This window comes from Camelus bactrianus, chromosome 19 (assembly GCF_048773025.1).
Source record: "Camelus bactrianus isolate YW-2024 breed Bactrian camel chromosome 19, ASM4877302v1, whole genome shotgun sequence".
Taxonomy (NCBI): Eukaryota; Metazoa; Chordata; class Mammalia; order Artiodactyla; family Camelidae; genus Camelus; species Camelus bactrianus.
The window spans coordinates 13,593,768-13,617,708 of NC_133557.1; the positions used below are offsets into that span (position 1 = coordinate 13,593,768).

Consider the following 23,941-nt stretch of genomic DNA (forward strand, 5'->3'; position numbering starts at 1 on the left):
AGAAAATGTCAACAAAACAGAACTGGCACTCTGACTGAACTGTGCTTGAAGTAAACCAAAGTTCTGGACTTTTTCAATTATGGGCTAATCAGTTTACTCTCTTGTTAAAGCCAGCTGGAAGTGGGTTTTGTTGTTGTTGTTGTTGTTGTTGTTTATAGCTCAGGGGTTGGCAAACTATAGCCATGGCCAACTCTTGTAAAAGAATTTTTGTTAGAACACAGCCGTGCTCATTCATTCATTGTCTGTGACAGCTTTGGAGCACCAAGTTGTCCACAAACCAAAAGTATTTACCATTGGCCTTTTAAGAAAAAATTTGCTGACCCCTGTTATAGCCCAAAGCCTAGTATTCAGTTTGTACCCCAGTCACTCAGGACAGAAACATAGGACTCCCTGACTCCTCCCTCTGCCTTATCCTCTACATCTAATCAGCCCCAAGTCTGATTGACTTTATAGTCTAAATATCTCCTGAATCTGCCTGCCGTCCCCCAGCCCCAGTGCCCCTGCTCCAGGTAGGCCGCTGTCAGCAATCACGTGGATCACAGTGCCCACCTCCAGGCTACCCCACCAAGCTGCTGGGTGATCTTTCTCCAACCCAAACTTGAGGAGCCCTTGGGCTCTCCACTGCTCCCCAGATAAAGGCCACACCCCCTGGACTGGCACTGCAGGACCCTCATGATCAAGTCCCCACCTGTGTTTCCAGCCCTGTCTCCCCCCCATCACCTCCCCTCTCCCCTCTTTCAGCTCCCCTCTCCCCCAGAGCACACAGACCAGCTCCCCACCTGTGCATAATTCCTCACAGTTCCCCAAACGTGGTGTGCTTTGTCCCTCTTCCCCTGCCTCCAGCACCCTTCCCTACTTTGTCCACCTTTGGACTCCTGTGCATCCTCCAAGGCCCAGCCAGAGCCTCACCTGCTTTTTGATATTCTTCTAATCCTCCAAGGCTGGTCAGAGCTCACATGGGTCCCCGGCTTTCTTCCCAGGCAGCTCGGTCACATCAGCCCGTCATATCTGTTTACACGTTTTCCACCCCCACTGACTAAATCATCTCCTTGCTCTCAGCTTGACCCAGCTGGGGGTCACACACAGACTAGGGGCTCAAGAAAAGTTTGTTTGTAAGCACAGTGTTCCCTGCTTTCTGCTCCAAAGCCACTGTGAGTAATCAGAGGGACTCCAGGCCAGACAAGGCTTTGAATTAGGGACCAGGTGGGCTCAGTGTTGACAGGAGAGATGGAAGGATTGGAACTGCCTACCTCCCCACCCCACCCCCCGCTGCCCTGGCAGGAGCACCTTCAGAAAGTGCAGAGAAATACCTCCCGGGATTCAGAGAAAGGAAAGTAGGGCAGGCAAGAGCAGGCCACTGCGGCGGCCCTGGGGAGTGCAGAAGAGAAATGAAGGGATTACAAGGAAATGTCATTAAAATAAAGATCTTCCGTGGCCTCTGAAAGTCAGAGGGCCAAGAGGAGGCCAGATGGCCCGTGAGAGGGCTGCTGGGTCCTGTCAAAGCTGCCAGAAAGTTTAGGGATTTACAAGACTGACCCTTCGGAGGGTGTAGGAAACATCTGATTTCCAAGTTCTCGACTGAAAACACACCTGGGCACCAGCTGTCTGAGTCCAAGAAGCTACTGTGGAGGATTCACCCACTGGGGGGGTCTTGGCTTCCCCATTCCAGGGCTTAGGGCTGTGGCCTAACTCATTGCTCCTTCCGGAAGTGTGTGCCAATGTGAGTCCAGTGCGCAGAAATCAGAAACCAGGCCATGCCTGAACTCCCTCATGGGACTCTAGTGAGGAGCAAATGCAACAATGGATGTCAATGTGCCTTGCAAACTGTAAAGTGCTGTCACACCCTGTCAATGTCTCTCCTCAATGCAGCCTTCCCAGACTCCCCCAGCTGAATTTGTTACCTTGTCCTTATGGCTCCCCAGGCTGTGTATAAACCTCATTCTTGCACCTATCCACTCTGCCACAGACCCTAAGGTAGGACATGTCCCTCCGCCAGACTGAGCTCCTTGGGGGCAGGGACGAACACATCATTCCTCCATATCTGGCCTGGAGCCAGAATTTGGCAACTAGTTCTTGAATGACCTTGAGTCGTAAAGAAGCAATTAACTTGAGGGTGCTGGGTAACCTCCATTTATAAAAACAGGGACCAGGTGGTACATGGTGGAAATCCTTCTAATGAAATGATAAAACATTTCCTAAGTTGCGGCTCAAGAAGTGTGAGCATCTGGAAATGCAGTCTCAGGGTTGAGAATGCTAAACACTGTCTGATCTTGTGCTGTCCAATAGGGTAGCCACAAAGGATGTGTAGCTAGTTAAATTAAAATTAAATTTAAAATTCAGTTCTTTAGTTGCACTCGTCACATTTTAGGTGCTCGGTAGCTGCATGTGGCTCGTGGCCACTATTGGACAGTGCAGGTGACAGCATTTCCATCACTGCCAAGAGTTGTTGAGCACAGCACTCCCCAGTGCCTTGAAAATTCATGTCTCTGTGTTATCTTAGGCCCTGATCATTTGTCAGGGGCGGGGTGGCGGGGGGGGCTTCTGACATTTCTGGAGGAGAGCTGGAGGCCCTGGAGCCTGGCCACCCAGAGTTTGGATCCCTGCTCAGCCACTGATTTGCGCAGCCTGAAGCAGAGGAACTTCCGCCTCCTCCCTGAGGCTCAGTGTCCTCATCTGCAAATGGGCGACCTCATTTGCTTGCACAGAGCTCTGGGGGTTAGAGGAGAAAGCTTCTAAAGGGCTTCTCGGTGCCCTGTGCAGGAGAGAGTGAACAGGCTACACGTGTCCAGGAGCTCTCAGAAGGGGAACCTCCAGGACCCTGGAGCTTGGCAACTGCCCATGGCTCTCAAAACAGGGGTCAAGGCACGCTGGAGCTCATCTGGACACTGGGGGCATGTCTGAGGCAGTGGCCAGTGGGTGTGCCTGGCTGGGGACAGTCAGTAGTTGAGAGCAAGGCTGGAGCCAGTGGGCCTGAGGCTGGCCAGAGCCTGGGAAATCCTGGGCAGACGCAGTGAAGCTTGCTTCTGAGACCCTAGCTGCTGAGGAGGGGGCTTTGCAGTCCGGGTTCTCATGTGCTTCTTCTGCATAAAACTCTCCTCTGTCCACCAGCTGACTGGAGGATATTAATTAATAATAATATGAGCATAATAGCAACTAAGTTTGCTGAGCATTTTCTGCATACCAGGCACTGTGCTAAGAGACATAATACGCCTATGCACTAACTCATTTCGTCCTTACAACAGCTCTTTGTAATAGATACATTGTTATTACCATTTTACAAATGGGCAACACTGAGGTTATTTCTTCAAAATCACACAGCTACAAGGTGGTGGAGCAGGGCTCTGACCCCAGGCTGTCTAGCTCCAGAGTCTATGCTTTGAATAAAGTACAAACTCCCTACCTGGTCTTAAAGGGTCCTGCAAAGCTGGCCTCAGTCGACCCTTCCACCTTCACCTCGGGTTGGTCCTCCTATCCAGTCAAGTTCCTCGGATACCCCAGGTGTCCCCTTCCTATGCCTGTGCCCTTGTTTATCCCTTGACCTAGATGCCCTCCTCTCCTCCCCTCCACCCTCCACAGAGTCCTGTTCATCCCTCAGGACCCAGTTCTGGTGTAAGCATTTTGAGGCCAAGAACTGGGCTTAGGTCATTTTTGTGTCACAATGTCCAGCACGTGGCTTGGAGCATTGGAGGTCTTGGCAAATTAAGGGTGATGGATTGAAGGGTGGATGAATGAATAGATGGAGCGATGGGTGGGGCGGGTAGATGGTAAGTCAAGGAGCAAGTAGAAGTTGGTGTATGGTTGGGAAACTGGATGGGTGGACAGAGTGTGGGTGGATGGGTGGTTTGCCCTCAAATGCCGAGGGAGGATGAGGCCTGACCTAAACACAGGGCAGTGGTTTGGAGAGCAGTGGTGGTTTGAAGACATTTAAGGGTGAATCCACAGGGCTTGCAGAGGACTGAGGGGCAGAGAGGGGTCCAGAGCAATGACCAAGTTTCTAGCCTCGGGACTTGGGAGGATCGTGGTGGTACCAGGGAGGAGCAGGTTTGGGAGAGAAGGTGATGAGGTCTGTTTTGGGTGTGGGAGAGGGAGGGGCCCATGGAGGGAAGGTCTGGGAGGCAACTGGGGACATGAGCCTCAGTCAGATTCAGGGACAAAGAGGTTTTCACAGAGTCTTGGGAGGTCAGTGTGGACTTAGGACTGAGGGCTGGGAGGACAAGCTGTCACAGGGGAGGAGGAACCATAGTCCCTAAAGTGGAAGCATCAGGAGGAACACAGCACCACTGGGGAGGGCACTGCCATGTCACAAACATCCATAAATCATCAGGGGGTATGCTGGGGGCAGCCAAAGCCTAGGGGGTGCAGGCAGGAGACTTGGTGCTGGAAATGGGCCATGAAGGGTGGCAAGGTTTTAACCAGCCCAGGGAGTGGTTACCCTGAGCAGGGAGACCTCTCAGGCTAAGGCAGGGAGTAGAAATGAGCAAATTGTATCCATGTGCTCCCAGGGCCTTGGGGCCACTGGCCATCAGTCAACTGGGGAACAGGAGGCTCAACACCCCGGTCCCTCTGCCTTTGCTGGTACCCTGTGGCCACAGCCTCCAGGGTCTGGGAGGACTCCAGGGTAATCTGGGAGCTGTACTGCTTGGGGCAAGTCACCTCCCCTCTCTGAGCCTCAGTTGCCTCATCTGGAAATTGAAACCAACACCACCTGCCTGGTTTTCTGGGAGGAATAAATGACACGTGGGGGTGTGAGAAGCCCCCAGTTACGTGAGGAAGCGCCATAAATGCTATTTTTAAAAACAATTTTTTTTTCATTTCAGTTCAACTCCACAAATACTTATTGAGCTAAAAAGTTCTGTGTAAATCCATTTTGTGAATTAGATTTTTGTACAGCAAATACCATTTTACCTGGGCCTGGGGTGGCAAATTTGGCTAGGCCGTCCATTCTTTGAAGAGCCCTGAGTCGAATTCTTTTGAAAAGCTCCGGTTGGTTTGTTTTTTGTCACCGAGGATTTTGACTTTTCAGGCTCGCAGAGGGAGGGTTTCATTTGTTCCATGTATGTTTTGAAACAATCCTCCCAGTTGCTGTACAGAAGATGGACCGAGGGAGACAGCATGGTGCCCCGGGAGGAGGCTGGTGCAGTGGCTGGACAGGGGGTGACTCTGGGGATAAACAGAAGGCAGTTGGAGATGTTGGGAGAGGAGGAAGGGCCATGGAAGCCCCCTGGCTTCTTGGTTACCAGAAAGAGTGAGCTGATTCCAGGGACCAGGTTAGATGATGCTGTGAGAGGACAGGGTCTCTGGGGAAGGTCCCAAACTTCCAGGCCACGTGGTGTGTGAGGTGTCCACAAGGCGGCAGGTAGAGCTGCCAGGGGGAATTTTTCTGTGCGAATTTGGTGTTCCGAGGGGCAAGCTGGGCTGGAAAGAAAAATAAATGTCTGTGATAGGAAAGGAAGAGAGCTCGTGATAATAAGCCAATAAATAGTTATTCAGCATTGAAAACATTTGTTGAGCGACGCCTTCCCTGAGCACCCCCATGTGCCAGGTGCCGTGGTAGGCACTGGGGATCTGGCAATAAACGGAATAGACAAACTCTTGGCCTCATGGGGCCAACATGTTAGAGGGAGGGGTAGGTAGTAATAAAGGTGAGTTACTCATTTACATACCCTGTAATATAGTGCTACGTGCCTAGGAGAGCAATAAGGCAGGGAGGGACGGGTACTGGGACTGTTAGGTGGAGTGGCTGGACAGTAATGATACCAGCAGACACAAAGTTTGTGCTCACTGAATTCATTTAAGCCTCACAACCTTACAAGGAAGGTGCTGCAGTTATTCCCATCTCATAAATGAGCAATTGAGTCACAGAGAAGTTAAGAAATTTGCCCACAGTCACTCAGCTATGTAACTTAGCAGAGCCTGGATTTTTATCTCAAGCCCGTGCTCTTTAGTTAAGACTTAACTATTATGCTGAACTGCCTCTTGTTGACAAGGTGAGGTCTCAACAAAGATCTGAAGGAAGTGAGGCGGTAAGGCACATGGACATTGGGCAACCAACAATCCAGGCAGAGGAGGAGCAAGTGCAAAGGCCCCGAGGCTGGAGCATGCCTGGTATATTTGCAATAGTGCAGAGGCCAGGGTAGCCGGGGCAAAGGGAGTGAGTAGAGAGTAAAGGGGAAAATCAGGGGTGGTGGGGGGCCACCTATGGCATCGCTAGGGCTGTCAGCTTTTACTTGAGGTGAAGTGAGGCCATAGAGGGTTTAGAGCAGAGGAGGGGCAGGATCTGACTTGTGTTCCAGCCTGATTCCTCTGGCTTCTGTGTCAGGAGCAAGGACAGAAGCAGGAGACAAGAGAGGACATGTGTAATCCTGACAGGAGATGATGATGGCTCAGTCCACGGTGGTGGTGACAGTGCAGGTGGTGCATCAGCATCTTGATACATCGTGCAAGTGGATTCACTAGGAGTTGCTGATGGCCTGGACGGGGAGGGTGAAGGAAAGAGAGGCATCAACGGTGACTCTAGGGCTTGAGCCTGAATGGCTGGAAGAAGGGTGTTCCACAGACTGCGTTAGGGGCAGCAGTGGGGGAGCCACTCCATGAAGTACTTCCATGTCCTTTATCCCTTTTAATCCCCTGGCTACTCTCCTGTGGTAGATGCTAAAACTCTGGGAGTTTACATGATTTGCTCAGCATCACTTAGCTGGAATGTGGTGAAGCCAGGACAGGAAGCCAAGTGTGCATTATAGGGGTTGGAATTTTGATCCATTCATTCAATCAGAAAACATTTCTGGAGCACTTACTGTTGTGCCAGGAGCTGCATGAAGCACTGACAATGATGACCAATGACAATGGCCCTGCCCTCATGGAGCTCCCAGTCTGATGGAGGAGGCAGTGTCAACCAATGATCATGGAAATGATTCCCTCACATCAGCATGATAAGTGGTGAGAAGGAGAAACTGAGAGAGCCCTAGGAGCCAATAACTGGAGACTTGGCCTGGCTAGGAAATCAGGGAGGGCTTCCTGGAGGAGGTGACTGTCAAATGCAAAGGCCTTTGGGATAGAGGGTCTGTGGAGGCATTGGAGAGTTCTTGTGAAAATACACTTTGGCTTCCCAGGCCGTAATGGAAGAACTCCAAGGGAACCAGAGGCTCCCAGAGGACAGCTTTCCATTGCAAAGTTGCTGGGTCTTCTTTTAGTGTTGGATTATTCTAAGAGCTTTATTGAGATAGAATTCACTGACTGTACAATTCACCCATTTCAAATGCACAATTCAATGGCTTTTAGTATTTTCACAGAGCTGTGCATCTATCACCACAATCCATTTTAAAACATTTTTATTATCCCCAAAAGAAATCACAAACCCATTAGCTGTCACCCCCTCCCAGTCCCCCCACCAGCAACCACTAATCCGCTTTCTGTCCCCACAGAGTTGCCTGTTCTGGACATTTCATATAAGTGAAGTCATACATTATGCGGTCCTTTGTGACTGGCTTCTTTCACTTAACATAATGTTCTCAAGGTTCATCCCTGTTGGAGGTCCCAGGATCATAATCACCATCTGAGCTGGCAAGAACCTGGGAGACTGTCTTCTGTGCTTCTCCCACCTGTTGTAGAGTGGGGAGTTGGGAGGAGACTTGCTCTGGTCCCTCAGCAAGGAAGTTGGGGGGACTCCAAGGTGGGTCTCAGGACCCCCTGCGCCACTGCTCTGTATAGGACCTTTAGCTTTCAGCTCTGGCTGTTTTGGATAAAAGTGACAATTTGGTCAGGAACACATCCTCTCAGGCACTGGATTTTCATGTACTGGCAATTTTCATGCCCCATGGTGCATCTTGAAATCTTTTAAGAATTTGTGTCCACTAATTCAGAATGTTTTGGAGTTCGGTTTTTTCTTGTCCTGCTGTTTATATACTTTTCATCCAGACGATTATGCCTGTTTTTCTGGGTTGGTGATTTTCCCACTTGGGGTGGCAGAGCCACATTGGGGTTCAGTGAGGTCTTAGAATCAGATGCCCTGCCTCTTCCTCAGTGTGTGCCCGTGGGTAATTACTGAAGCTCTCTGAGCCTGTTTCTCTTCTTTGAAAAACAGAGATGACATTGTAGGGCTGTGAGGAGGAAATGAGGTCAAAGGAGTGCAGATATATATAGGAAGGTCAGAGATTGTGAGGCCTTTCCTGGGCCCTGGTGTGACCAGGAGAAAAAGATGAATCTCCCCCACCGTTCACTTTCTCCGTATTCCTACTGTGAACTGACCCCTGTACCTCCCCTCCTGGGGCTGAGGGGGAAAGCCCGAGTTCAGATCCCAGCCCAACCACTTGGATTCTCTGTCCCCACATCAGCTTGGTGAGCTCTGTGTCTCAGTTTCTCCACCTGTAGAATAAGAAAGCAGAGGGCGGGGGGCTTCCACTGAGCCCTCCAAAGCAACCAAGAGACTCCTGGGAGCAGGGCTGCAGAGTGGAGGGGACTCTTTCTTCTCCCAGGAGGGCCTGATTTAAAGATCCAAGCAGGAGTAGCGGCACCTGCTCAACAGAGGTGGTTGGAGAGGAACACCTGGCTTTCCTGTGCCTCTCACACAAGACATGTTACATGGGAAATGCTGATGCAGTACCTCCAGCTCTGAGTGCAGGGGACAGCGACAGAGCTTCTTTGAAGGGTCTTTGTCAGGCACATCCTTTGTGCCCCGTGTTCTACCTGCATTATCTTCTTAATCCTCATAAGAGCCCTCAAAGGAGGCACTCTTATTTCCATTTGACAAGTGGGGAAACTGAGTCTCAGAAAGGGGCAGCTGCCTTCTCAGTGCCTCCTGGCAAGTGAGGGCTCAGCTGGGATTTGAACTTAAGACTGGGTGACTCTGGCCCCTTTCTTGACTACCCCCATCCAGGGAAAGAGAGGGAGAAGCAAAAAGGGGAGGATCAGAGCCTTTGGAACCCAGCTTCCCAGCTGCTGTGGGGATTCTGTGGGTGGTGGGAAAAGCATCATAAATATGCATGACATGCAAATCTGCCTCTGAAAAACAATGTGGGGGCCCACGTAAGCCGGGATGCCAGGGTGCTTTGGAAAATATAGTGTTGTACAAACACTTGGGTTCCTATGCTCCATGGTATCTCCCTCCCCAGCATCCCCAGGACCAGTCCAGGGGTCTCAGGGTGGAGGGAATTATCCCCAACCATCTTCTAATCGGTGTTCTCCCTCATTCCTGCAGGCACCCGTGCCTCCTCCTCTGCCAGGTGCCTGGTAGCCAGAACCTGGTCACTCTGGGCACTGGAGGGCCTCGTCCCACGTTGCTTCCCACCAGCACCTCTGATCGAGTGCCCGGAGGGATGTGTGTGCCAGCCCTCTGTCCAACGCCCACTCCCAAAGTGACGCCTGCTGCTTCCCGACTGGTTCCCATTTTCCCTCTGCACGTAGCTCCCTGGTTGGTAAGTAACTATGTCTGCAACCTGGGCACATAAATCAGGGCTGTTGTCGCACCCACCCATACTTGGCATAGTTGGGAAATGCCCAGCCTTCTCACCCAGCGGCACGCACATGCTGGTGAAGTGACCTCAGTGAGAGCTTTTCTATGTCTGGGCTCAATTTATAGTTTGACTGTTTGTCTCATCCAGTCCTCCCAACAACCAGGAAGTTGGTCGCAGTGAGTGCACCCATTTTACAGAGGAAACGGCCCTAGAGAGGAGAAGCCACTTGTCTGAGGATGCACAGTAAGCCCAGCTCTATCCACCTCAAAGGCCAGCTCTTGCCACACACAAGGGGTTGATGGGTTGGTGACACGGGCTCAGGAAGAGAAGGAGAACAGTGAGTGCTGCTGGGAGCCATGGAACCTCTGGGACCCCTGGGGATGCTGAGGTGAGGCCATCAGAGCTCTAAATCTTGGGGAACCCCATCATTCCTGCCCTCTAGCCTGTGCCACTGGCACTTCTCCAGTCCCACCTTGCCTAACCCCAACACGGGATGAGGGGCCCAGCCCTGCAGCATCTCTGACCATCTATCTGAGGATGCTGCTGCCATCCACACCTGATACCATCATCCTTCCCACAGCAGTGATCCCAACAGCACCCCTACTTGGTGCTGGCCACAGCGCTGACGCCGCATTCCTGCATCTCGTCCTCCTGCCACATCCCAAGGCTGTGCAGGTGTGACTAGTCTAGATCACAGAGGAGGAAACCGAGGCTCAAAGGAGCTCAAGGGGCTCACCCAGAGTCACCCAGTCACCACTCAGCACTATGTAGGGCCTTTGGTTTATGATCTATCTCCTTGTCTGGCTTCAGCAACCCAAGGGTCAGGAACAATTGCTTCGTTCCCCACTGGACAGCCAGCCACTGGCCCTGTGCCTGGCACATGGTGGGTACACAGTAAATAGTTGTGGCAGGAAGGAAAGAGGGAGAGGAGGGAAGGTACTGTCATCTCCCTCCACCCAGACACCGGCAGGACCCAGGAGTCCATTGGCCTTTGGCAAGTCACGGTCCCCACTGACCCCAGTGAGCTTGTGGTCAGCTCAGGCCTTCAGCAAGGCAGCCAGCCCCTCTGGTCTAGATTCTCTCATCTGCCAACAGCTGACCAGCCTCCCTAATGGGATGGTTATGAGAAGAGAAAAGACTTGTAAATATGGAAATATGCAAATGTCACAGGATAATAAAAAACCCGTGAAGTTTGCTGTAGATAATGTCTGTAGAAGTGCTTCTTCAAGAACAAGAGCTGCACCCTTGTGCGGTGCCCCCCTTATTACTAATAACTGTGAAAAGGGCCCTATTAATTAGCTCCCCCCACCTCAGATCCCTCGATCTGCCCCAGGGCTGTTGTAGTAGCCACAGACAGCTGTTGCATTTGGCTGAGAAGCTGTTGCAGGAAAAGAAGTGGTAAGGCTGCCTGGTCTGTGAGCTGTGTCTGTGGGATTTAATTATTTGCAGACACTCCGGGTGGGGCCCTGGGCCCTGCGTGCCCTCCCCAGGGACTAAATATGTGACAGGAGCAGCCTGAGTAACAGCAGGCATTTCTTGAGCAAATTACTGTGTGCCTGGCATTGTGCTAAGTGCTTCATTTTCTTCATCATCTCAGTGAAGCCCCCAACGTCCCTATGGGAGGTGGATGGGGAGACTGAGGCATGGACCTGGCCACATTTTAATCCTTCTCCAAAATTACTGCCACTCTGTGCCCACCTCCACGCCCCCAGGCCAGGCTCAGTCAGAAGGGCAGGATCGTGGCCACTGAAAACAGTGTAGCTGGCAGCCCCCGGCACGTGTGGCCCAGTGACGGAGAACGGGATTCCTTGGCACAAGCAGGGAACACAGCCGTCAGCACTGCGCCGAAAGATGGAGGCCCGGGCGGCAGCGAGGGAGGTGTTACTGCTGTTATTTTGCTGACAAGCTGGTTATTTAAAGAACAGCCAAAGCCGAAGTTGGGAAGTGGGACGGGGAGTCTCCATGCCCAGGGCAGAGGCAGCCAGGGCTCTGGGAGCCTGGCTGGGTAGGGACAGGGTAACCACACGTTCTTTTTTTCACTTGCTTATTATTATTAATATGGTAACCCAGCACCATAAAAATCTGGGAAAGCATTTCCTTTGTGGAGAAAAGAGGATATAAGTAGGGCAGAAGGGGTTTCTGAGGGGCAAGCAGCATTCTATACATTGACCCAGGTGGTTTTGTGATCATTTATTGTGGTAAATATTTTTGCTTTGTGTGCTTTTCTCTGTGTATTAGATTTCACAGTAAAAGGGCTAAAAAGCAATTATAACAATAATAGTTAATATTTGTTGAGCACTTACTAAATGCCAGGCTCCTTGCAAAGCATCTTACCTTATTTCATTGAAGTTTCACAGATTCTATTATTCTACCCATTTTACAGAGGAGGGAAGTGAGGCTTCAAGAGGTGAAGTTATTTGTCATGTGGTCAAAGAGCACTCAGATGAGAGAGATGGGATGAGAAACTGGACAGACTGACTCAGGCCAACATCACTGTCCCATGTTTGAGATCAGGAGTCAGAAAGTGCCCCCAAGGGCAGGGGTTCCTCCATTTGTCCCTTGGACATACTATCAATGCCATTGCATTCTTAAGGCTCAGGAGGCCAGGCAGGTGTCTGGCAACAGAGGACAGATGAGACATCTGGGAGTCTGACAAGGGGTCAGAGCGAGAGCATTTAGCCATTTAATAAGCGTTGATGGATAGGGCTGGGCCAGCCCTAGGGACAGGCCAGGGGAGGAGGCCAGGGCTTACCCAGGAATCATTCAAGGTAAAAAGTGGTCATCCAGGTGAGACAGGGTCAGACTCAACCTCTGAACTAACTGCATGTGGGGCTGAACTGCCATTTCCTGAGGACCCATTATGTGCTCAGCACATCCATTATCTTCCTGAATCTTTAGAACAACTCCAAGAGAGTATTGGCCCCATTTTACATATGAGAGGGTTAGGCTTCCAGAGAGGAAATGACTGGCCCAAGTCCACACAGCCAGTGAGGGGTGGAGCTGCTCTACCAGCTCTGCCAGCCTCCAGGGCCCTGTGTCCTGGGTGTGCAGCAAGCATTGCTCGGTGCTGGGGTCCCAAGAGGGCAGGCACCTGGCATGGAAGCTCTGAGCAGCCCATGACTAGGATCAAGTTCTAATTCAGAGCTGTGGGTCCCCAAACTGGAGCTGGGGACATGGCCTGGAGCAGAACATGGCAGAGGATGTCTCCAAGCCCTGAAGCAGGGGCACCTGCTCTGCAGACAGGACAGCAGCCCCAAAGGCATTCCTGCAATCCCAGGACAATAGAGTGCTAGTCCCTGCTGGTCTGTGTCCCTTGCAGAACACACAGCCTTTGGGAGGGACAGATATACAAACAGCCAAACAAATAAACTGAATAAGCAGAGACTCCATCAGTGCAGTGAAGGAAATTAATGGTGACATTATAAAGATGAACAGAGTAGGGGGCCTTCATGACACCGAACAGCATCAGAGGGTGGTTGTGGGGCTCTCGTGAGTTAAAGCATGTAGAGGACTAGAACAATCCATTGCTGGATCACTGGTGGCTGCTACTTTTACCACTGTGATCGCCAGAGGTGACACCTACCTACTGTGTGCTCATCACGTCCTGCCATGACTCTCAGTGCGGACTGGTCCCCAAGGCTCGCCTCTTCCCTTGGTTACTGAGAGTCATACCCAGTTAGGGGATGAGACCCAGGGAGGTGGGCAGCTTACCTGGGTACACATGGCTGGCTGAACTCCAGGCCAGTACCACCTCCCATCCCCAAGCCCCAGCTACGACCCCACCAAGTCACTTGGATCTGCCGATAAGCTCTCTCATCAGAGACACTGTTATGGGGACGCCCTGGCCCTGGATTTGCTTTATTTTTTTTTTATAACCACTAACGCTGCCTAGGAAGACAGATGCTACCTTACAGACACTCAGAGAATCTTAAATCTCAGGCAGAGAAACTTGCACTGGTGAAGTCAAACTCTTGGAATCACAGAATCTTAGTCATAAATAATCCAGCAAGAGCAAACATATGCATTTCACAAGTAAGTCCACTGCACCTTTCCTGAAGACAGTGATAAATTAGAAACTACCCAATTATGTATCAGCAAGAGATGGTTAAATAAATTACGGTCCAGCCAGACAATGGCATTCTCAGTGGCAATCGAGACAATGCTGTAGATGTATACTTGTTGACATGGAAACATGCCCGCAGTGCTTTGTTGAGGGGGAAATGGGAGGTTATAAAATGGTGTACGTTGTATGATCTCATTTTTGTTAGGAAAAATGTATATAAATATATGCATGCTCCTACCCAGAGAAACTCCCAGAAGGACCACCGTTAAACTGTTCATAGCAGTTTCCTCTGGATGGTGAGATATGGATAAGCTCTATTTTTATTTTAGCTTATATTATTCAGGTACTTTCTAGGTACAAGTGACAGAAAACCCAGCTCAAACTAGTTTAAACCAAAGTGGAATGTATTGGTCTGTGACTGTAAAGTCCAGAGGTAACTGGCTTCAGGCTCAGCTGGATCCAGGGGCTCAGACCTTGTCACTAAGACCAGATTTTTTCAGTCACCATTTCTCAACTCTGCTTCCTCTGGGTTGTTCCTATGTTCTTATAGGGCCCTCTTGTACAGGTGATAAGATGCCTGTCCAGAGGAACATGCAAGACTTCCTCTCAGATAGCTCAGACACAAAGTCCCAGGACTGAGTCTTGGCATTGACTGGTCAAATTTGTACATTTGCCCATTTCTAAATTAAGTGCTCTGATTGGCATCATGGGCCTATGCACCAGGCCCCAGCTGGAGGTAGAATCAACACCCAGAACTTTACCAGTGGAGAATGGGAAAGGGTAGCTTTCCCAAATGAAAATGCAGGGCTGTGGCCTAAAGTAGACCCAACAGCACCAAACGCAGCAAATTCCCCCTCTGTACTTATCTGAATTTCCTAAAATGTGTGACTTTCATAATCAGAAAAAAAAAACCAATATGATTATTGGAAGGAGTCCTGATCCCAGGTCTTACAGGCAGAAGCCCCCTGAGGCAACTTTAGACTCCCTTGGAATCAGAACGTCCGAATCTCTGAAGTGCCATTTCAGCTCAAGAGACATCAGCTCTCTCTGTGTCAGATGCCACAGTCGGCCTACAGGGGAGCCATCCTGGCCTCCAAGGGTCTTGCAGTCTTTGGAGGAGCGAGAGGAGCCCACAGATGATCCATCTGGAATGAGGGTGTGCACACAGGGGCTGAGGGAACACAACAACCAGCACCAGAGCAAGGAAGTCTTCCTAGAGGAGGTGACACCTAAGCTGAGTAGCCGAGAGTCCAGGGAAGAACACTGTAGGTGGAAGAAGCTGTGTGTCAAAGGCCCCGAGGCAAGTATGCTGTGGGAACAACCAGTGGATGAGCGGTGGCAGGCCCAGATCACAGGGGCCTTGAATGCCAGGATAAGAGCTTGGACTTAATCCTGAAGGCAGTGGAGAGACTCTAAGGGATGTCATGGGAGGAGGGAAGTGTCAGCAAACTCAGTCTGGCTGGTGCTGAGAGTACAGCCTTGTAGGGGTCAGGTCAAGGCCCCATGGAGGGAAGGAGAGGAGACCCGGTGACCTCAAGGAGGCCTTAGATATCTACTGGTCTAAATTCCTTTCCACCCTGAGTCAGAATTCCTGCCCTGAGGTACCCAGCCATGCTTGCATACCCCCACAGATGAGGAGGCTCACTCTCTGTTCCATCTACTCTCTGTTCCATCCGCCTCTAGTTATAAAGCTCCTGCACAGGATCAAGCCCACAATCCTGATGTTGCCTGGGGCATACCCGGAACACCACCCACCTGCCACTGAGGTCTTTCTCCCAAATGAGCTGCTAGGAAGGCCTGTGTTTTCCAAAGCCAGGGAGCTCTGGGTGTCTGCACACCCTGCTGGGAGCTTGAATGGAGAGGGGAGGCAGAGAGCATCACATCAACCCATCAGCAGAGGAATGTTTAGTCCTTTGGACACATGTCTACCTTAAGCAGTTCTCCAAATCCCCTTTGCAATTTACAAACAAGAAACTGAGGCTTAGAGAGGCCAAGCCACCTATACAACAACACAGAGCAAGGTAGAGGCAGGTCAGGGGCATGGACCCAGTCTCTTGCACCTTTGCTCCCTCCATGGCCCTCCTCCCATCCTTCAGGTGAGCCCTGGTTACTTCATCTACCCGGGCTTGGACAGCTTTTTCCTTGGAATCTCCAACTATCCCAGATCATCCCCTGATACCCTTTTGAATTCAAAACAGCCAGCAAAATCTTTATTAATCAAAATTTTTGTGTCTTTATTTTGACAACAGCATTTTTTGTTTCTGAGACATCAAAGCTGTGACACACACAAGCCATGATTTTGGGTCAGCTGATTGTGTCCCACGGTACCCGTTTAATTCTTCATTCTCACGCTCTACAAATTCCTGTGTGCCAGGCACCGTGCTAGACACCAGGCTACAAAGATACATCAGAGGAGCCCCTTCCTGGGGAGGTTCATGGTTCAGCCGAGGAGAGAGGCACCTCAGGTGACAAATGGCAGATCAGAGGGAGGTGCTGGTCACTTGGGCTCTCTGGAACCAGAACAATTGATTCTGTTCCTCTGAGCAGAGTCTTGAAGGATGAATAGGTCTTCTTCTGGAGAAACAGCTGGGAAAAGTGAATCAGGTAGAGCAGCTGGACTGTGCAGAGATCTCACTTGCCTCCTGCTAAGCTCTTAGGCCACAGGGCATGAGGGGTGGTGGTGGAGAGGGGGCTGGAGAGGCTGGCCCAGGCCCAAGCTTGGAAGGGCTCAACTGTTGGGCCAGAGAGTTTGCATTTGATCCTTGGAGTAGAAGGCAGCCAAGAGCAGGTCAAGTCTGGGTATCAGAAAGACTGGCACGTTGGGCTGGTGACAGTGGGGGTGACAGTGGGCAGGGCAGGGCCATGGGAATGGTTCAGAGGGACATTTAGCAGAGAGACTGAAGAGGACTTGGGGACTTAGTGGGTGCTGCAGAAGGGAGAGGAAGGGTTGAGTTCGATCCTGGGAGAGGGGTGGTATGGGCTTGGGGATCCTGTGGATCAGTGTCGAGGGGAATCCTGGCAAGGCCTTTGTCAGTATCAGTGAGAGGAGCTCCAGGTGGGTCCAGCAGAGGTTTTAGCTTTCATGAGACTTCGAGTAGCAGCTCAGTGAGGACTACAGGGTCCCCATGGTCCCCATGTCTCCACCGAATGATTGGGGCGAGTCTCTTCCCCTCATGGAGCCTCAATCTTCTGCTCTGTAAAATGAGGCAATGACAGTATCTCCCCAGGAATTGTGGGGAGGGTGTAAGGGAGGCAGGCTTTGCACAGTACACATTAAGTGCTGGTGACTGGAGGCTGCTCTGGTTATCATGGTCAGGGGTGCAAAGACAGGCAAGGGGACTTGGGTGTGTCACCCACAAAGGGGAAACCAGAGACACTGAGGGGAGCCTTGCTCCCTGCCAGCTGTCTCTGTGAGGGAAGGCAGGGTCTGGGTCTGGCACTCAGACAGGGGAAAACTCCTGGGAAGGAGATTCCAGCTTAAGCTAGGAAAATCTTTTGGATACAAAGAGCTCTCTGCAGATGGGCTAACTTGGGTGATAATGAGCTCCCCACCATTGGGATTATTCAAGCATCAGCTGCATCGCAACTTGACTGAAAAGTCTGTAGAGTATTTGTTATTCTGCTTAGGATTCAGAAGGTCCTTTCTAGCCCACAGAATCTTTGATTTCATGTTTTTTTCCTTCTCTGAGCCTCCGTTTCCTCATCTATAATATGGGGGAGGTAGCAGCCCCTATCTTAGAGTTGATTGTAAAGTTTAAGTGAAATCATCCAAATAAAGTGCCTGACCCAGATTTGGCGTAGAGCAAGTGCTCCGTGAGTGGTTTTCATCATCGCTGATGTTAAGCTAAATTCCTAACTATGTCACTTCCATCTGAGGGCCTTGCTGTATGTCTGTCGGCCGCTCTTGCCGGTCCACCCTTCAAGACCTTCTCTGGCCTTCCCATTGTCACTGTCTCTGTCTCCAGCTCCTCCCCTCCCCGTACTTCCCTAGAGGTGGTAGGAATTCCAGACCCTTCTGGGCCCCTTTTAGCTCCCGCTTGAGCAGGAGTTGGCAGGCTGGGGCGGCGGGCACCATCCGCCTCCCATATGCTTCCTGCTATTTAGAGGAAAACTCTCCCTGCGTTCCTCCAACCACACGGGCTGACATTTCTAGACAGACGCTGGAATCAGCTCTTCGGGGGATTGGCAGATAAATTTGGCCCTGGCTGTTGGGAAAATCTTCAGCCTGACTAGGGAAGCAGAGCCCAGGCTCACTGACTTCCTCCCAGCCCACAACTCCTCGGGTCTGGTCCCCTGGGGGCCTGGAGCACTGTTCTACGGCCGTGCAGATTAGGGTAAGTCCTAGCAGCCCAGCTTTCCCTCAAGAGAGCCCCTGGTCAGGAAGTGTGGCTTCCAGCTTTGCATTCAGAGGCAGAAGAGTTTGAAAGAAGAAGCAGTGCCTCCTCCTCCCTCACCAAGAACCCTGGGTGTCGCCCAGCTTAGCCTCGCAGAGGAGCAGGTTTTGGATTAGACAGACCTGAACTCAAGACTTCTTATATCTCTGTGACCTTGGGCAGATGGCTTCACTTCTCTGAACCTCTTTTTCTTTCTTTCCTTTTTTAGTGGAGGTACTGGGGATTAAAGCCAGGACCTCACACATGCTAAGCATGCACTCTACCACTGAACTGTACCCTCCCCTTGAACCTCTCTTTCTTCATCTGTGAAATAAGGTTGATAAGAGGCTCTGTCTAAGTAAACGCCCTTAGGATGGTGTCAGTCACATGCTAAGTGCTCAACAAATCCTAGCTGCTGTCGTCATCATCTTCGTCATTATTATTTGGCCCAGAACAATGCCTGGCACATAATAGAGGCTTAGTAAATATTAGCGGTTTTCTATTCTCTTTTCTTATAGCTGCAGCTACATAGGAAATACTGGAACATTTCCAAATTAGGTGACCAGAAGCAGAAATGCAAGAATAGGAACAAACAGAGGCCACATCTAGGGCAGAGTGTAGGTGGACACTCCAGCACATGTGCGTGTGCACGTGTACACACACACATACACACACACACTCTCCGTCCCAATGTTTCATTCACCCCCGCCAGAGTCTGGAATGCCCATCTGCTCGAATTGTTTTGGTGCTGAGATGTAAGCAACATCCTGAGGGCACGAGACACAGAACAGCTTGATTTTGATGGACGGAAGGGAGAGGAAGGCCTGACTGGAGGCAGAGTTGGGGGGAGGTTCTGGGCATCAGTGGCATAGGAGGGCTCAGGAAACCTGAGTAGCTATTCAGCTGGAGTAGAAAGTGGGTGGTGGGAAGGTGTGGGAAGCAAGTCTGAGCTTCATTCAGCACCTCCTGATTGAGCCTGAGTACCGGGCCTCAAGCCAGGCACTGGGAAACTGGTGGGGAAGATGGGCCTGCTTCCTGCCCTCAAGAAGCTCTGGTTCTGGTTGGGGGTGAGGGGTGCAAATGGCAAACAGTGAATTAGTAAGATTCTAGAATATGGTCAAATTGACTGAGGGGCTGAGAGAAGAGAGGGCAAGGGCTTGTCATGGTGGGTACCTACTTGAGAAAGGATGGTCAGAGAGGTCCTCTCTGTGAACTAAAGCTGGAGCTGACCCTGGTCAGGGTAAAAGGACAGGGGAAGAGGGAACAGCAAGAGCAAATGTTAGGCAGGAGCCAGAGCCTGGAGGCCTTGAATGCCAGGTCCAATCAAAAGTACTCTTGAGGAAGGTCCTTCTGGTGGTGGGTGCAGGACCCTGGTGAGGAAGAGACAGAAACCAGAAGACCCTTCTACAAAGATTGGTTGACAGCCTCATATGTGCACTGTTGGAGGCAGTCAGCAGGGTAATTCTGGACCAGGTAGAGGTGGATGAGCAGAGAGGAGAGAGAGAGAGCACTTCACTGGGGTCAGTATCTCAGCAGAATCCTGGGACTTGAGACAGGTAAGCTTTGAAGGGAGGATCTGGACCTGTGTTTAGCTGAGGTGAAGTCAGATAAGAGAGTTGACATCAGGGAACTTAAATCCAAACACCAGAATGGTCAGGAAGAGTCTTAGAGGAGAGCCGAGTGCTGAGTGTAAGGCAGCAGGCCTGGGACTGACAGCACTCAGGTGAGGGAGTGGGCCCAGGCTGATGCATTTACCTGCACTAGACCTAGAGGCCAATTCCAGATCTGTTTCCCTGCTGTGTGACTTTAGGAAAGTCATTTGACTTTACTCTGAGCCTTACTTGTTATAACAGTACTGAATCAATTGGAATTGCATTTGGCTGCATTTAACAGAAGAAAAAAGGAAAATAACAGTGATACAAACACCCAGAAGATTATTCTTATGTAACAAGGGTCCCAGAGGCAGGCCAGGGCCAGTGAAACACTTCAAGCAAGGGGTCAAGGGCCCAGGCTACTGCTATCCTTAGCATGTGCCTTTTGTTCTCATGGCTACACAATGGCTGCTCCACCTCCAGATGTTGTGTCTGAATTCCAGGCAGAACCAAGGAAGTAAAGACTGCATGCTTTCTGAATCTGTCCTTATCAGAAAAACAATAGATTTCCTAGAAGCCCCACTCAGTAGACTTTCGCCTACATCTCATTTATCAGATGTGATCACATGGCCACCCTTGATGCAGGAGGAGCTGGTGAAGTGAATATTTCTAAGTGGGCACTTCTTCTAATTAGGCAAAAGGAAAGAATGGCTAGCAGGCTAGCTAGCAGGATCCACTTTAAAGTGTCCACTTCTCAGTGGACAGCTGTTGGGAAGAGTCTATGAGATTATTAATGTGCATAAAATATTTAGCACCTGGAATAGAGCAACCTCTCAATAAGTGGTGGCTGTCTTTATTATACTGCTCTGCTCTGCTCTGCTCTACTGCATTCATTCACTTATTCATTGATTCAACAAGCATATATTGTATTCTGGGCACTGTATACAGTCCTGGAGAGAGGACAGCCACAGTCCCTGCCTTTTTGGCACTCAGAGTGAGTAGGGAAAACAGGCAAGGAAATAGGCAGATTCATTCCACTCCTATCAATGTCATAGGAGGATTGGAATGTCCATTTATTTATGTCTGTTTTTTCTTACTGCTGTGGTCCCACCACCTAGAACAGTGCCTGGCACACATTAAGCACTCAATAAAGAGTTATTGAGTGAATGAAATAATTTAAGAAATAGTCATTAGGGGCCTACTGTGTACAAGGCTCTTTGGGTTGGATAGAGAAAGTGGGTGACACAACACCCCCTTCCCCACAGAAGTGGGGAAAGTAGTGAATAAGCTGTGCTGGGTCCCCCAGGTGAGAAGTAAGGATGATTGTAGTTAGAGACTTCCTGGAGATGGGGAAAGAGCCTGGAATTTGAGGATGAAGATCTGATTATGTCATTTGCTGGACTGTGTGACCTTTCACAGATTTCTTGACCCCTTTGAGCCTTGGTTTCCTTATCAACAAAATAGTCATAATAATCTTTGCCTTCCCTACCCCTGAAGACCTTGACCCAGCACCTGGCATGTAGTAGGCACTCAGTATTGGTAGTGATCATCATTGCCGTGATTATATTTTCCTTTTTGGGAAGGGGAAACAGACATTTACTGAGCCCCTATTATATGCCAGGCTCAGTGTTGGACTTACCATTTCATTTATCACAACCCTGAGGATGTGGTCTTCTTCTTGTTTATCAGAGGAGGACACTGGGATTCTTTTGTGGCCTCATCTTCCCCTTCTGCTGTCTCGAAGGACTGGGTTGCTGGCTTTTCTGGGGTCCCTGCTGAACTGAAGTCCTGTGGATCCTTGAGGGAGGGTCTGCAGCAACTCAAGATGCTTGCTCTGAGACCATGCAGGTGTCCTGTGAAGTCAGAGATGGAGCTGGGCAGGGCAGGAATCTAGCCCTCAACAAATGGGCAAGAAGCCAATAAAAGATGGCCTCAGGGTTGAGTGATGGAGTGGGATCCATCCCACTCAGAAATGCCTTTCCTCTTTATTCAGTGTCTTGAGAACAGGGCAGTGAGCCCAGCCCTTGAGATGAAGTGGCAATGGGCCTGGCCCTTGCTGCCACTCTTGGCTGTGACACTCTGCCTGGTGGCCATCACTACTTGTGTCTGAAATGAGGCCAAGAGTGAAAAAAGAAGAAAGCTTGGGAGGCTCTCCTGGCCTAGGGAGATGGGTTTTCCCCACTATATATGCCCAGAAAGCCTTCCTGAGGTACCCTAATCACTGGGTGAGAAACAGGAGAACAGGCCACTGGCATAAATGACTGCAAATGGAAATAGAAATAGAAGTAGCCCTTTCTGGGCCTTACAAAATAGCCAATCAGGTAACTAGCGGGAAAATGGAAAATAGAGGCTTTCAGTGCCTCCCCAACATGGGAGGAGGGGATTTTGACACTGACCTTGGCATTGGGCTGTTTGGGGTACACATGATGTGGTTGCCTTGTCCCTGGTGCAGCTGGCAGGGGTGTTGTCCATGGTGCTGAAGAGAGCACTTGTCCCTGTCCCAGCATTTGGGGGTGCTGTCCATGGTTCTGTCTTCAGAGAGTTCTCATGAATCATTTCTAGGACTGGTTTTCTGGGAACCCAGTTGGGAGGTCAGACAGAGGCTTTGGCCTTGGCTTTGAGAAAATCCAAGCAATATCTGAAGTAAGATTTGGATCCATGTTATTGTTTACCAAGCATTCTTTTAAGAACTTTTAATGTACTATGCTGCATTATTTCTAAAAATCAAACTACAGGAAAGGTACTAATATGTATCCCCATTTTAGATGTGAGCTAACTGAAGCTTAGAATATATAAATGACCTAAGGACTCTACCTCTCTCCAGCCTCCGTTTCCTCAGTCGTAATAGGAAGATTGTTGGTAGCACTACACAAATACTAATGGGTGGGGCTAGGCTTTGTAAACTGCTGCATGGATGGGGTGACATTAGTCTTACACACAGAGGAAGGCATGAAGGAATTGTTAAATATATGCTCTTAGAATATCCTGGGGTTTCCTGAAAGATGTGAGATTTCAGCCAGATCTGAAGGGGGCTGGTGTGAGGCTCAGGGATTGTGTGGAAAAGAAGGGGATGCCCATTTACTGACAACCTACTATGTGCCAGACCCTGTGCTGGGCACTTGACAAACCTGATTACTCTACCCATCCCACCAACAAGCACACTGGGGAGGAGTGACTGGTTCTATTTTACAGATATATAAGTAGAGAAGAGAGACTTCCCTAGTTTCCTTAGCTAGAAAGTGATGGAGCTTAGAAAAGCCTTGAAGACTAGAAACCACAAACCTGAACATCAAGGCTAGAAAGGATACTGGGTGTCATCTGGTCTGGCTAAGATTAGGGATGTGACCTTCTGGGGACATACAGAGTCCACTGGCCTAGGCTCCAGGAAGATGAGAAATTGGCATTGTGTCACAAACAGGGGCTAGATGTCAAAGAGGCCCGGAATTCAAGTCCTGGATCTGCCATCTGTGAGCTGTGTGGCTTCAGATAAGTCACTTACCCTCTCTGGCCCTATTTCCTCATTTTTAGCAGAGCAGAATAGCACTGTAATCACTGCCCTGCAGGCTGGTTTTGAGGAACAGAAGAGTCAATGGGTGGGAAAGGGCTGACAGGTTAATTGTTAGTAGAAATAAGATCCAGAGAAGGGAGGGAAGCCCCCTAAGGTGGCACAGCAAATATCAGAAGATACTTACAGAGAAGGGCCTAGAACTGCCACCCTGAACCACCAGTGCCACTACCCAGCAGGACTGGCAGCCAGGCTGGGGCAGCACCTGGCAGCCCCAACTGATAGACATTCCTTTAGGCAGGCAGACTCGAGCCCCAGAGCCAAGTGTCCCTGTGGGGGGTCAATGGCTGGGCCAGCTCTGTCTGTTCTTCCACCAGCCACCCTAACAGCTCCAAGCTTAATATGCCTCACAGGGCTGCCGTCATGCCCAATTAGTCTGTCTTTCTCCACCCTCTCTCCAGGGCCTTGTTGTGGCCATCTGAGGTCCTGGATGTGATCATGGCTGCTTCCCTTGACACATGTTTGGCATTTGGGAAGAGACAGCTACCTCATCTTTCAGCCACCTATGGCCTTAGGGATCTAATCCCCCAGCCTAGCCTAGGAGGGATTAGCTCCTGCACCCAGAGATTTGGCTGCACCCTCCCCCTACACCCTATCTTGTCTCCAAGGCCTGGTACTAAAGCAAGATGAAGAAGAAAAGAAGGGGAAGATGCAGAGATGACAGAGGAGAACAGTGGGGAAAGGAGGGCAAGAAACTTAGTGCCACCAGTCATCCTCCAGGCTGACATTGATGTTAGCTGGTACCCTTGATGAGACACAAGCCCACCTCATCTACACTCTCCTATGAAGCTCTCAACAGCCTGGAAAGCCAGCAGGTTGCAGGATCATGTCTATGTCACAGAGACATAGATAATGTGACATGGGGTCTGAGGTGAGGGCCTAGTCTGGGGTCACTCTAG

At 50.3% G+C, this 23,941-nt stretch overlaps 1 protein-coding gene across 3 annotated transcripts in view; it reads left to right on the forward strand.

The window, feature by feature from the left end:
- DLGAP4 (DLG associated protein 4) overlaps nt 1–23,941 on the forward strand; it is a 176,027-nt gene that overhangs the window by 42,949 nt on the left and 109,137 nt on the right. For all 3 annotated transcript variants that reach the window (XM_074347245.1, XM_074347243.1, XM_074347244.1), the window contains exon 2: nt 9,194–9,410. The gene's annotated coding sequence lies outside the window, so the exon portion shown is untranslated. The remainder of the gene's footprint in view (nt 1–9,193; nt 9,411–23,941) is intronic.